The sequence below is a fragment of the Impatiens glandulifera genome, chromosome 7 (assembly GCF_907164915.1).
Source record: "Impatiens glandulifera chromosome 7, dImpGla2.1, whole genome shotgun sequence".
Classification (NCBI taxonomy): domain Eukaryota; kingdom Viridiplantae; phylum Streptophyta; class Magnoliopsida; order Ericales; family Balsaminaceae; genus Impatiens; species Impatiens glandulifera.
Window position 1 is genome coordinate 24,035,565 of NC_061868.1, and position 14,246 is coordinate 24,049,810.

Here is a 14,246-nt window from a genome sequence, read left to right on the forward strand (position 1 = left end):
GAGTTCAAATCCCGCTAGGTCCTCTATGGTTGGAAAGTCAGAGAATCCTTCAGTGGGTAGGCCGAATAGTGAAGCAAATTCAGCTTCATCGATCCAGAATGTGTGGTCTCTGACGGTAGAGACGACATACTTTCCCCTGATGCAGGCGCTTCGAAAGAAGGCCTTGACATCCTCTAGGAGAATTGGACCGGCCTCTTCAAGAAAAGGTTGAAGACCGGTTGCAGTGAGAGAGTGAAACATGAACTCCTGTTCAGGATTTCCGTCCCTCTCTCCCATGCAAGAGTTGAAGTCAATGCTTAAGAAGTTTCCCAAAGTTCGGCTCGGCATGATTACGGTATTGAGAGAGATGGAATTCAAAGGATTTCAGAAGTGTTTTATGCTTTCGGATGTGGTAAGTTGATTAGAAGATGGCTCCTTATATAGGATCGGTTTGGAGGGAAAACATAAGCTTTGATTGTAAGTTTTGTTTTATTAAGCAAAAGAATCTTTATGTTTCCAAGGTGCATGGGGAAGAGGAAGATTGCGGAGCCCGAGGTAGGTATTAGTTGAGAAGTAACCAGGTTAGTTGAATATTAAATGTTCAGGTAGTTGGGGGTTATCTCATTAATTAGGGATTCCTTCTTCATTGAATGCACTAATCATAACCGAGATTAATTAGTTGAAACCGAAAGTAACATAGGATAGTGCCGAAAAGGCATGGATAATAATGAAGAAAACATGAAATCAAAAGAAACATAAGTGAAACCGAAGAGGACGTAGATCAGGCCGAAACGATCAATCATAGATTGGATAAAGATATACCCGGTGCATGAAGCAAAACGACCGGGTGCAAGAAGGAGTGACTCAGTGTGCATAAGAGTTGACGACACCGTTGCGGCGGTTTCTTCTCTTCCAAGCTCTCTCGAACCGCTCATAAAAGGAGTCGGTTACTTCTTTAGTCAGCACCTGGGCTTGGTTCAAACCTTCTCCGGGACAGGTTGGAACACCAAGCTCCACAAGGAGACAGTATAGTTGGGGGATGAAACCGACTGATCGGATGCCAACCATCCAGATAAGGATGTCAAACAGCACCCTGGACCAGTTCACCGGTGTGCCGGTGATTATAGCCGCCATCATGTTGAAGTTCGAGGTACAGTAGGTATTTGTGACATCCTTTCCGAAGATGCTCTTACCGATCACATCATTGAGGAGCTGATATTCAGCTCTCAGGCGTGATTTTGTACCGTGATCCTCAACCGGTTCGTCCGATCGTGCGAAGGCGATGGAGATCTCGGCCTTTATGTCGGCTGGAACTTCTAGATCCGTTATCCCGTGCCTTGGCAGGCTAAAGCACCACGCAAAGTCCCTTTCGGTGAAATCAAAGACAATACCCCCCACTTTAGATTGAATGTGAGTTTCAAAGTGGGAGGTGCCTCTAAACACCCTGGCGTGATAGAAGAACTCCAGAATGGATTCAGGATAGATGGTGTGTTTGTCGTCTAGGAAGTTCTGAAGACCGGTTTCCTCCAGAGATTTGATTATCTTATACACCTCATAGTGCTCTGTGTTTGAACAGGATTGAAAATCAACCTGAAGGATGTTGGGGAACTGAGACATTTTTGTCTTAGTGAGAGGATAATCTGTTGTCTTGTGAGTGTTGTGTTGAATGTTTACTTCACTTAAATACTAGTTTAGGGATTATCCTATTGTCTAGGTATTAAATGAGATGATATCTATTAACTGCAGGATAGATGTGTATTGCATAAAATAGGTATGTTTTCAGTATAGGGTGTTGGTCATAGACCTGGACTGTGAAAGATATCAACAGATCTTCACGTCTTTTTAGGTGTGACCATTTTACTTTGAAAAGGCAATGTTTCAGAACAGACATCTATAAACGCTAATAATTATTCCACTTCTGTTTGAAATTCAAATAATCTAAGATAACCTGCTTCCAAACCGGTCAGTCATCAGTTGTTCATCCCGATGCGGTTATTTGATGCATGCACCAAGTAGCCGGTCAGTTTACTCTGTCTGATGAGCTGGGCGGTTCTTCCATAGATATCTTGAAAATTTGAAGTCCAACAGTTTAGGAGGAACTACCGGTTTTATCTGTTCGAACCGGTTTCCCTTTAAGCATCCTTAGGAAGGATCTGACTAATGTCGGTTAAACCGAGAGTAAGTCTGAATTGAGAGAACTTAGCTTCCTGTAGAGGCTTTGTGAAGATATCGGCTACTTGTTGATCGGTCGATACGTATTCCAGCCGGATATGCTTCAGCGTGACATGTTCCCGGATGAAGTGGTGCCGTATGTCGATATGCTTGGTCCTAGAATGGAGGACCGGATTGTAAGTTATTGCTATGGCACTCGTGTTGTCACAGAAGATCGGGGACTCTTCGGCTATGACGCCGAAGTCCCTCAGCTGTTGTTGTATCCAGAGGAATTGTGAGCAGCAGCTTCCGGCCGTCAGATATTCAGCTTCTGCAGTAGACGTGGCCACCGATGTCTGCTTCTTGCTATGCCATGAAACAAGCCGGTCACCTAGGAACTGACATGTTCCGCTGGTGCTCTTTCTATCAATCTTACATCCTGCATAGTCTGCGTCTGAGTAACTCGTTAGATTAAAAGACGAGTCCTTTGGATACCACAGACCGACATCAGGTGTGCCTTTTAGATACTTCAGTATCCTTTTTGCGGCTGTGTAGTGAGATTGTTTTGGATTTGTTTGGAATCTCCCACATACACCAACTGCAAACAGGATGTCCGGTCTACTCGCTGTCAAGTATAGGAGGGAACCGATCATGCTCCAGTATGCAATCTGGTCTACCAATTGACCCTCATCATCTCTGTCCAATTTAATTGATGAGCTCATTGGAGTAGCCGCCGAGGAGCAAGTGTCCATCCCGAACTTCTTTAGTAGCTCCTTGGTGTACTTAGGTTGGCTAATGAATGTTCATTCTTTGAGTTGTTTGACCTGAAGACCTAGGAAGAAACTTAATTCTCCCATCATACTCATTTCAAACTTGTCAGTCATCATTTTTGAAAACTTATCACATAGCTTAGGATCAGTGGAACCGAAAATGATATCATCTACATAGATTTGAACAAGTAGGATATGTTCCTTCTTTTCAAATTTAAACAATGTTTTATCCACCGAACCGATGGTGAAATCATGTTGTACTAGAAATGCGGTTAGTGTATCATACCAGGCTCTAGGTGCTTGCTTTAGACCGTATAAAGCTTTATTTAGCCGATATACATGGTTTGGAAAGGCAGTGCTCTTGAAACCGGGTGGTTGTTCAACATACACCTCTTCACGTAGGTCACCGTTCAGAAATGCACTTTTAACATCCATTTGAAAAACCTTAAAGTTTTTGAAAGCAGCAAATGCAAGCAAAATTCTAATGGCTTCAATCCTAGCTACAGGGGCAAACGACTCTTCAAAATCAATGCCTTCTTCCTGTTTGTAACCTTGTGCCACCAATCTGGCTTTGTTCCTCGTGACCAAACCGTCCTCGTTGAGTTTGTTTCTAAATACCCATCTTGTTCCTATGACCGATTGGTCTTTCGGTCTAGGGACTAGGTACCAGACTTTACTACTCTCGAACTGGTTTAGCTCTTCTTGCATTCCCAAGATCCAATCCGGATCTGACAATGCTTCATCTATTCTTTTAGGTTCAATCTGGGATATGAAAGCAGAATTAAAGTATCCTTCCTGAAGTTGACCCCTAGTTCGAACAGGTTCTGAAGGGTCACCTATAATTTGCTAAGGAGGATGTTTACTGTTTCTTCTGAGATTCAGTTCAGGGATGTCTACCAAATTACCGTTTACTTGATCAAGGCTAGACATGTCGGTAGGCTGAACAGGATTGTCAGACCGACCGACTTCCTCGGATTGGACCGAAGTGTCAGCTTCCTGTTGTAGAACAGCTTGATCCGGCTGGGTTTCGATGTTACCCATTTGGTCATGGACAAACCGCCTGAAGACCGGAGTCTCATCTTCATTGTCAGAGTGAATGTTGTTATTTTCCAATCTGTTGTGTAGATCAAAGCATGAAGCAGTATTGCTTTCAACCGATTCATCGAAAACAACGTGAATTGTTTCCTCCATGGTTGCAGTTCTATCATTATATACTCTATATGCTTTACTTACTGCTGAGTATCCTAGCATTATGCCGGTATCGGTTTTTGCATCAAAAACAGTGAGTTGGGTTTTACCATTTATGTGTATATAACACTTACAACCGAAAATCCTGAGGTACTTAAGTTTGGGAACCCTGTTAAAATAAACCTCTTACGGTGTTTTGTTGTGAAATTTATTTATCAAAGACCGGTTTTGTGTATAGCATGCAGTGTTGATAGCCTCAGCCCAAAATTTCTGAGCAATGCCGGAATCGGCTATCATTGACCGTGCGGCTTCCTTGAGAGTCCGGTTTCTTCTCTCGGCCAGGACATTTTGTTGAGGAGTCCTAGCACTAGACAACTCGTGTCTAATCCCGGATTCATCAAGATATGCGGTTAATGTACTATTGGTAAATTCGGTACCTCGATCACTTCGAATGCTGTTAATGCAGGTTGATTTTTCATTTTGTAGGCGCTTAAGAAGTGTAATCAGGTTTGATACGGTTTCACGTTTAGATGGTAGAAATATTACCCATGTAAATCTAGAATAGTCATCAATAACTACCATGGTGTAGAGCATACCTCCTAAGCTAATGACCTGAATCGGTCCAAATAAATCCATGTGAAGAAGATCTAAGCATCGGCTAGATTGGATGTTTCCTTTGCTCTTAAAGGTTGACCTAGTTTGTTTACCCATTTGACATGCTGAGCAGACCTTATCTTGATTAAATACTATATCAGGAATACCTTCAACTAGCTTTTTACCGCGAATGTAGTTTAAGGTTTTCATGTTTAGATGATTTAGTCTCTTATGCCACAACCAGGTTTGATCGGTCTTAGCTATCATGCATATAGGGTATTCTACTCTAGTTTTCCAGTCTACCTTGTAAATGTTACCTATCCTATTTCCGGTTAGCAGTACAATACCTTGAGAGTTCTTAACTAAACATGCATGTTTAAGAAATTCTACCGTGTATCCGACATCACACATCTGACTAATGCTAAGTAGGTTAAAACGTAGGTTTTCAACTAGAAGTACATTATCAATAGTTAGGTTACCATGAACAATCTTACCCTTGCCCACAGTTTTACCTTTTGAGTTGTCACCAAAAGTTATGAAGGCACCGGTTGCTGTTCTGATATCGGTTAACAAATTGCTGTTTCCGGTCATGTGCCTGGAGCAGCCGCTATCCAAGAACCATTCAGAGTTTCCTAGCCGTTTCTTTAGATCCTACAAAATGTACATATTTACAACTATTTGGTACCCACATTTACTTGGGTCCACATGCGATTAGTCCCTTGGGTATCCAAACCTTGATAAACCGGACGGTCTTCTTTGCTAGGGTTTTAACTGTCCTTTTGGCACTCGGTCTCGTGTATCTCGGTTTTTCTACATAGGTCTTAAATGGTGATGGTCTTCGGTTCGGTGATCTGTGGTTTGACCTACGCGGTTCAGGAAAGGCTTTCATATGTTTGAGGATTTCGGCTTTTCTTTTCACAGGGTCAAGCCATTTCTCAGATTCGGTTGGACCAACATAGTCATATTTTAGCTTTTCTTCCCTATAGTATGCGGTCTCCTCTTCTTCAGCGGTCCAGGAGCTTTTAAGAAATTTTATAAGGGGGAGGTTACCTCTTGTAAGCCTTACTTTTTCTATGGGTTTTCGGTCCTTGGAGCTAACCTCAGTGTATCCTAGGCCAAGCTTGCAACGAGGATGTCTGTAATGACTACACATTTTCTTTACTATATCACTAGATCTCTTATATGCGGCCATCTTATATTGAAGTCGGGCATTTTCTTCCTCGGTTAATTCTCTAGCCGGTTCACTAGATTGTTCGGTTTTAGGGTCTAATTCGGTCTCTAAAGTATGGGTATCATCAGGTTATATGATCTCCGGTTCGTTTATAATGAGTACCTTTGGTTCTGTCGGAATGGGTACTATGGGATCGGTTCTAATGTTGAGGTGCTTAGGTAGCATGGCTAGTAGGTTCCTATATTCTTCTACCATGTCATTCAATGCATTGTATAATTCATCTTTAGTAAATTCTTCACAAGGAGAGTCAAATACCTGTTGTTCATTTGCCATGAGACATGTGAGTTCATCATCACTGTCACTGTGAGCCCATAGACTTCCTCCATCGCCAGCTATCAGTGCTTTCGGTACCTCACTTCCTTCACCGGTTTGTTTATAATTGTTTCGGTCATTTTGATAGTCCGGTTTCTGGGTATCTCTCCTCGGTTTCCTGCATTCCCACTTAAAATGTCCCAAACAGTTACAGTTATAACATCTTACATTGGATTTATCACCATAGTAGTTGTTCGTCGGTTGGCTTCTTTTCATGAACCTCCCAAACTTCTGTGCAAGCATTGCCATGGCATCCTCGGTGAACTGTTCGGCGGTTCTGATCGGTGCGGGTGCAGGGGCAGGTGGCGGTGCAACTGGTTCTATAGATGTGATTAGTGCTCTGGTTGATGTTGAGGCCGAGATTTCTTCTTCAGTTCTGGATCTCATTTCGAACTCATATGCCTTAAGATCTTCGAATACATCGTATAGTTTCATCTTACGTAGGCTCTTTGATTCCCTCATTACCATTGTTTTTATGTCCCAAGTACTTGGAAGAGATCTCAAAGCTTTCATAATGACCTCTTTGTTGTCATACTTCTTGCCCAGAGTTGCTAATTCATCCTACACACCAGTGAACCGGTCACTGTACTCCTTCATAGTTTCTCCTGGTTTCATTTTGATGCTTTCAAACTTCTGTGTGGCCACCATTATCTTGTTCTCCTTTGTTCTTTTATTTCCCTCAAAGATCTGGATAACCGTGTTCCATGTCTCCTTCGCGGTTTTGCAGTCTCTGATCTTGCAATATGTGTTTATGTCCACACTGTTGGAGATTCGGTTTCTAGCATAATTATCCAGGTTGTTTCTTCTCCTATCTTCAGCCGTCCATTCCTTTCTGTCCTTATCAATGAATATCGGTCCTTCGGTCAGAATGGACTCCATTTCGTCATCCAAGGTGACTAAGTGCAGGTGCATGCGTGCCTTCCAGTTGGCAAAGTCATCACCTTCTAGCATTGGAGGCCTATCCTGATACATGCTTGCTTGAGTATTGAAACTAACTGCTCTGATACCAATTGTTAGGATCTAGGTAGCCGCTGGAGGACCGGGGGTTGGACCGGTTAGCGGTTCTCACTCGAAGGGTGGTGGTTAATCCGATTAGAGATTAACACCGGGGTTTCAATACTACACAACCTGTCACAAACCCTTGAACTAGGTTCAAGCGCGGAAGAGGTTTGTTTTCAGGTTGAAGCGGCACACTTGTATGATAGGCAGAATCGGTATTGTATATTGGAAGTTTGAGATTTGATGGGTCGGCTTCGGTAATCTGGAAATTCGGCTTTGAATAGGGTTAAGTCGGTTATAGTGGTACGGATCGGTTAGATAATGAAACCGGCAGACAGTAAATAACAAGACAGATTTTATGGATGTTCGGAGATAAAACTCCTACGTCACCCCTTCCTCTCGAAACCGCGAGAAGGATATTCACTAAGGAATACAAGTACAATTCGATCGAGACTTATTTCCTGCTCGATAACACTCTTACAATTTACACCGAAATTGTAAAACACACTTTAACTTTAGCGCTTAGGCTTTCTTAGAACAACACAGTCTTATCACTTGTAAAATAAATACTTCTTAAAGTTTCTCACTTGTCCCACTGTGTCGCTTGTCCCACATTTACTCTTCTTCAACTGCCCATTTTATAGGTGAAATATGCCAACGGTCATATTTCACTACCTTGAATCTGATTGGCTGAGCATAGGTGCAGTGATTCAGTGTTTCAGAGATTCAGACCTGATGGTCAACCTCAGACTTGGTAGTCTGTTCTTCCGGTGTGTAAGACAAACCTGCTGGGTTTGTCTTTTACTTGATGTAGGCACTGTCTGTTGGACAGTTGTTTGTGCTTGGAAGATCTTCTTTCTGACTTATCCCGAAGTGGAAAGATCCGGTAGTACTGTCTTCTGCAGCCTACAGTCTTTCCTCAGACTTGTATGGATATGGAAGTGTTCAGTCTGTTCCTTTGGTATCATTCTCAACAGATACCCGAATTGTCTTCTTGTACTGGTCGGTCATTTTGACTTAACCGAATGGCTTTCGGTATGAATGATGTAACCGGTCTTCTTCCGGTTATTCCTCTGCCTTGTGGCTGATCGGCTGTTTGATGTTTCCGGTTTTAAGCTTTGGCCGATCCTTTCTTTGTGCGGTCAAGTTCCAGGTATTCTTGGTCGGTTTACTAGCTTGACCGGCTAGTTTTCTTAGCCGGTTCTTTTGTTTGTCCGGTCCGGTTCGTTGTTCCTGCATGGAAGGTTTATTTAAGTTATGTTTATTTGAACCGGTCTAATTTTATCTAACAATTCCCTTATTAAAGTATATAACTTTACTAGTCGATTAGTAGACTCGATGTCCTTGAACTATTCTGCCATTTGTGTAAACAATTACACACTTTCACATATAATTCTTCCTGATACATGTCAAACTCTCATGGTTGTGTCTGTTTTGGCCATGGAACACGCACCTGGTTCTGTGAGAGGGTCTAGAATTCAGCTGTGCAATTCTTTCAAAGTAACCCCACTTCTCCCTCACATAGGTGATCTCTTTTCTCACAAAGAATCATTAAAAGAAATATTCTTATCCTCATCAAAATATATATTGTTTCGTTATAGGATTAATCCTCAACAATAATGTGGAACTGTGTATAGAGTTTTGAGGTTCAATTTAGTGTGCCTCAATGTTAGGTACAAAAGAAGGAAAGAATCCATATATATTATATTATATAGAGAGAGAATGATATATTCTAAAAGGGAAAGAATATATATATAGGGTTCTAAATGCCTATATAAATTTTTACAAAGTAAACGAGTTGTAGAGCGTGGTGAGACTAAAACCTAGAACATACAGAGAGTTATAATTTGTAATTATAACTCTATTGAATCGATTCTCCAAAAACAGGACATATGACATTGTTGGTCCGAACCTGGGTAAAACTTTTATGTCGTTATTCTGTTTATTCTTTGCTTTTACATTATTATTCTACATTTATTACGATTGCTATATTTCCGCTTTTCATTCTTCGGGTGATAGTTTTCACAACAAACTGGTATCAGAGCGAGGTTGGTCTAAGGAGATCGCGGTTCGATTTCTTTGACTTGAGATGGGGTCGACTTCTATGGTGGATATCGAGAAGTTCGATGGGACGAAGGATTTTGAGTTATATAAGATGAAGATGAGGGCACACCTAGGCAACATGGGAGTCACTAAAGGACTCAAGGGTGAATCGAAATTACCAGCCTCGATGGACACGGAGAAAAAGATGGAGGTGTTGGAAAGGGCCTATAACACCTTAATTCTTAGTCTCAGTGACAAGGTACTGCGAGAGGTTGCTAGTGCCACGACAACAACAGATGTGTGGCTTCAGTTGGAATCTTTGTATATAACTAAGACACCGTCGTCTCAAATCTACATAAAGCAGAGATTCTTCAAGTTTAGAATGATTGAGGGGAAGGATTTACATACGCATCTCGATGATTATGTCAAGATTCTCATTGATTTAGAAAACATCAGGGGAAACTACAAGGATGAGGATAAAGCGTTGATGTTTTTGAAATCTTTACCGAAGTCGTATGTGACATTCGTAGACATACTCGAGCATGGAAAGGAAGGGCTTATCCTCGATGATATAATGAGTGTGTTTAGATCGAAGGACCAAAAGAAGAAGAATGAAGAGAGCAATGTGAGTGGAGATGGACTCTTGGTTCGAGGGAGAACCGAGAAAAGAGACAATAAAAGCAAGAAGAAGAGGCACAAAGTCTCTCGGGAAGAAATCTACTAAGTTCTACAATTATGATAAGGAGGGGCACTTTAAGCAAGATTGTCCAGATTTGAGTAACGACGGGAAGAAGAGCAGAGAAATGACGGCTGTTCAAGAGGTTGAGAATGTGTACGAAAGTGCAGATGTTCTCGTTGTCTCCACTAATTAGTCCAACAAGCGTTGGATTATGGATTTCGGGTTTTCGTTCCATATGACACCTAACGAGAGTTGGTTCGAGACCTATGAGAAGACTTCAGTGGGCGAAGTTTTGTTAGGTAACAACAAGTCTTGTAGGGTGATGGGGATCAGAACAATGCATTTGAAGACGCATGATAGAATCAAGAGGGTATTGACGGAAGTACGACACGTCCCAGATCTTCGGAGGAAATTAATCTCTCTTGGCTCACTAGACCAACTTGGTTTTGCATGTAAGAGCGAGAAGAACATATTGAGGGTCACAAAGGGGTCGCTAGTGGTAATGAGGGGTGTGCGAGATAAGAGTCTTTACATCCTTCAAGGTAGTACCTTGGTTGGTGATATGGCGGTAGTGGTAGAACCTCAAGATGTATCGTCCACAAATCTATGGCATAAAAGAGTGGGGCATGTGAGTGAGAGGGGTTTGAAAGAGTTGAGTAAAAGAGGCTATTTTGGCAAGGAGAAACTTGATGATTTAGAGTTTTGCGAGAACTACATATACGGTAAAGCTATAAGGGTGAAGTTTGGACGATTAGTTGAGGTGACTCAAAAGACACTCATTTATGTTCTCTCAGACTTGTGGGGGCCAACAAGGACTACAACTCTATGTGGATGTCAATATTTTATCTCCTTCATTGATGATTGTTCGCGAAAAGTTGGGGTATACATCTTGAAGTACAAGGATGAGACATTTACTAAACTCAAGGAGTGGAAGAAAATGGTAGAGACTCAGACCGGGAAGAAGGTTAAAAAGCTCCGAACAGATAATGGGTTGGAGTACCTAGGAAAGGAGTTCAATCAGTTCATCAAGGAAGAAGGGATGGTTCATCATAAAACCGTCCGATAGACACCGCAACAACATGGCTTGACGAAACGAATGAACAGAACGCTACTTGAGCGTGTCCGGTGTATGTTATTTGAGACTGGTCTACCGAAACGGTTTTGGGGTGAGGCGATTAACACTATGGCTTATCTTATCAATCATTGTCTGTTAAGATTGGTGTCAACTATAGAGACGGGGATCTGAAAGTAGCTGGCAACTTTTGACTATCGTTTCGATGTTAATCCTGTGAGGGATTAAGATCTGTTTCTATTCTTCGCAAATCTTCGCAAGCTCTTGAACGAGTTCAAGTGCAGAACAACTTACTGGATTTGAAGCGTTAAATGAAAGAATACAAAGAGAGGAAAATAGATAACACAAGGAGTTTTTATGGATGTTCTGAGATAAAACTCCTATGTCACCCCTTCTTCCTCAATAGGAAGAATTTTTACTAGAAGACTTTAATTTATACAACAACAACACAAACCCAATCAAAAAACACAGGACTTAACAACCGTCTGCTTTTGAACTTCTAGCTAACTCTCTGTTGAACAGAACAACCTCTATTCAACTTACAACATTGAAATTTCACACAGAAAGAACAATAGATGAATTACAGAATAATCTCAAGGAGATTGAGTACAACGCTTAGTGATTATTAATTCGTATAGAATGTTCAACAAGTAAGCAGGAATTCAAGAAGCGGGAGAGTCATTGAGAGATATTCGCCTGTTGTCCTTGGATAGGTATTTATACTTGAAATCACACCAACGGTCAAATCTTCCTTTTCGACACGTGTCAGCACACCGTTGGAAGGACGCCAATAGTACGAGATAGTACAATAGAGTATATGCGTTTGATCGTAGGCGTACTAGATTGTACTATAGAATATTCTTGAGATCGTGGCGTATAGGATGGTACAGAACGTGAGCTAGAATATTGAGTACATGGCACTTGGGCAATAAAAGCGTGTTCAGCTGTATGAGTAGACGAATGATAATGAAGCTGAGTGCCAAGATGATGAGCTGCGTAGATAATCAGATGCCTCTTTAGACGTTTGATAAAGTCAGGCGATGTCTAACTGTGCTTTTCTTTAGACTAGCATGTCTAAGAAGATTAGACGACGTCTAACTGTGCTCTTCTTTAGACTAGCACATCTAAAAAGATTAGACGATGTCTAACTACCCTCTTCTTTATACTACCACATCTAAGAAGGTTAGATGACGTTTAACTATGCTCTTATTTAGACTAGGACATCCTAGAAGATTAGACGACGTCTAACTATTCTCTTCTTTAGACTACCACGTCTAAGAATATTAGACGACGTCTAACTACGCTCTTCTTTAAACTAGGACGTCTAAGAAGATTATATGACATCTAACTGAGCTCTTCTTTAGACTAGTACATCTAAGAATATTAGACGACGTCTAATTGCGCTCTTCTTTAGACTAGCATGTCTAATAGGATTAGATGACGTCTAACTACGCTCTTCTTCAGACTAGCACGTCTAAGAAGATTAGACGACGTCTAACTGCGCTCTTCTTTAGACTACCACGTCAAAGAAGATTAGACGACGTCTAACTACGCTCTTCTTTAGACTACCACGTCTAAGAATATTAGACGATGTCTAACTGCGCTCTTCTTTATACTACCACGTCTAAGAAGATTAGACGACGTCTAACTGCGCTCTTCTTTAGATTAACACGTCTAAAGAAGATTAGACGACTTCTAACTGCGATCTTCTTCAGACTAGCACATCTAAGAAGATTAGACGACGTCTAACTGCGCTCTTCTTTAGACTAGCACGTCTAAGAATATTAGACGACGTATAACTGCGCTCTTCTTGACATCTAAGAAGATTAGATGACGTCTAACTACGCTATTCTTTAGACTAGCATGTCTAAGAAGATTAGACGACGTCTAATTGCGTTTGTTTCATACCGCGTCCGAAGAGACATACTTCTTTAGATATGTACCTGTACGAAGATAAATTACCCAACTTAGTTTTGTACTAATCACATTATTAAAACTTTGTCATATTGATTTAAACTTATTCTCTTAAGTTTATTTAATCACTTTTCCTTAATTAATTATTTCTCTTTTAATTAATTTTCGTGTTTCTTTATTTAACTTAATCTAACAATTCCCCTCCCCCATTTCTAATGATGTTAAAACTAAGTTAAAATCAAGTTAAAACACAAACTTAGGAAAAACATTAACCATTGTATTTATAAAAATATAAACTACAAAAATTAAAAATTATTCAAAGTTTAAGTGTTCCTCCCTGGTTGGTCTTCTTGGTTGTAGAAAATTTTGTGCCAGCCTTGACCTCTTCCTCCACCTCGACCACCACCGCGGTCACCTCCACGGCCACAGACGCAGTCTACTTGATAATATCCACTTCCACCTTGATTTGTCTTCTTCCTGGAACGAGTGTTACGAGCAACACTTATTCCCCCTACTAATCCGGGAAGGGGTTTCGTAAACCGTTTCTTCACCGACTTGATCAACAAACATGATGAAGGGAGCCACTAATCACTATCCTCATGCCTTTACTTATATTTACTTATATTATATTACAATTATCATCTTGGGATCTTATGAATATTTTGGAAATTTAAATGATTCAGTTTCAGTTTCAAATTGCTGGTTTTGATAATTTTAATTAAAAATATCAAAAAGGGAGAAATTGCTAGAAAAATATACAAAAAAATTTTACATACAAAACTTTTCTCAAAATTTTCTCTTCAAGTCAAACTGTCTTTAACCGACCAATAAATATAAGTTCTTTAAACCGATCAACGATTACAGGGTTTTGAATATTTAATTTAAATAATCAAAAAGAGAGAAATTATTAGATAAATTAGATAGTTAATTAACAAGTAATTAACTATCTAAAGAACTTAACCAAAATCATCATTTGTGTAGGAAAAGCCGGGAGCGGTCATACTTTCAATTTGACCGGTCAATCGATATCATAGAAGCGGCACAAACCGAATCCATCTAATTGATCTATCTTCTCAGCATTAGTATAAGACAGGTTCAGCTCAACTTCAGGATCGATGAACTTTTCCTTAAAGATCGGTTCCTCTCCTCAACGGTAGGACCGGTCAACCGATACCAAAACAACAAACCGGTATGATGTACGGTTGGTTCAATTCCTGGAAAATCCTAAGCCATTGTACAATCCTAACAGGCAGATTAATCAAGATCAAATTAAAGATATGTAACTGCTGGAAGTTTCCAGTTTGATGCAATAGG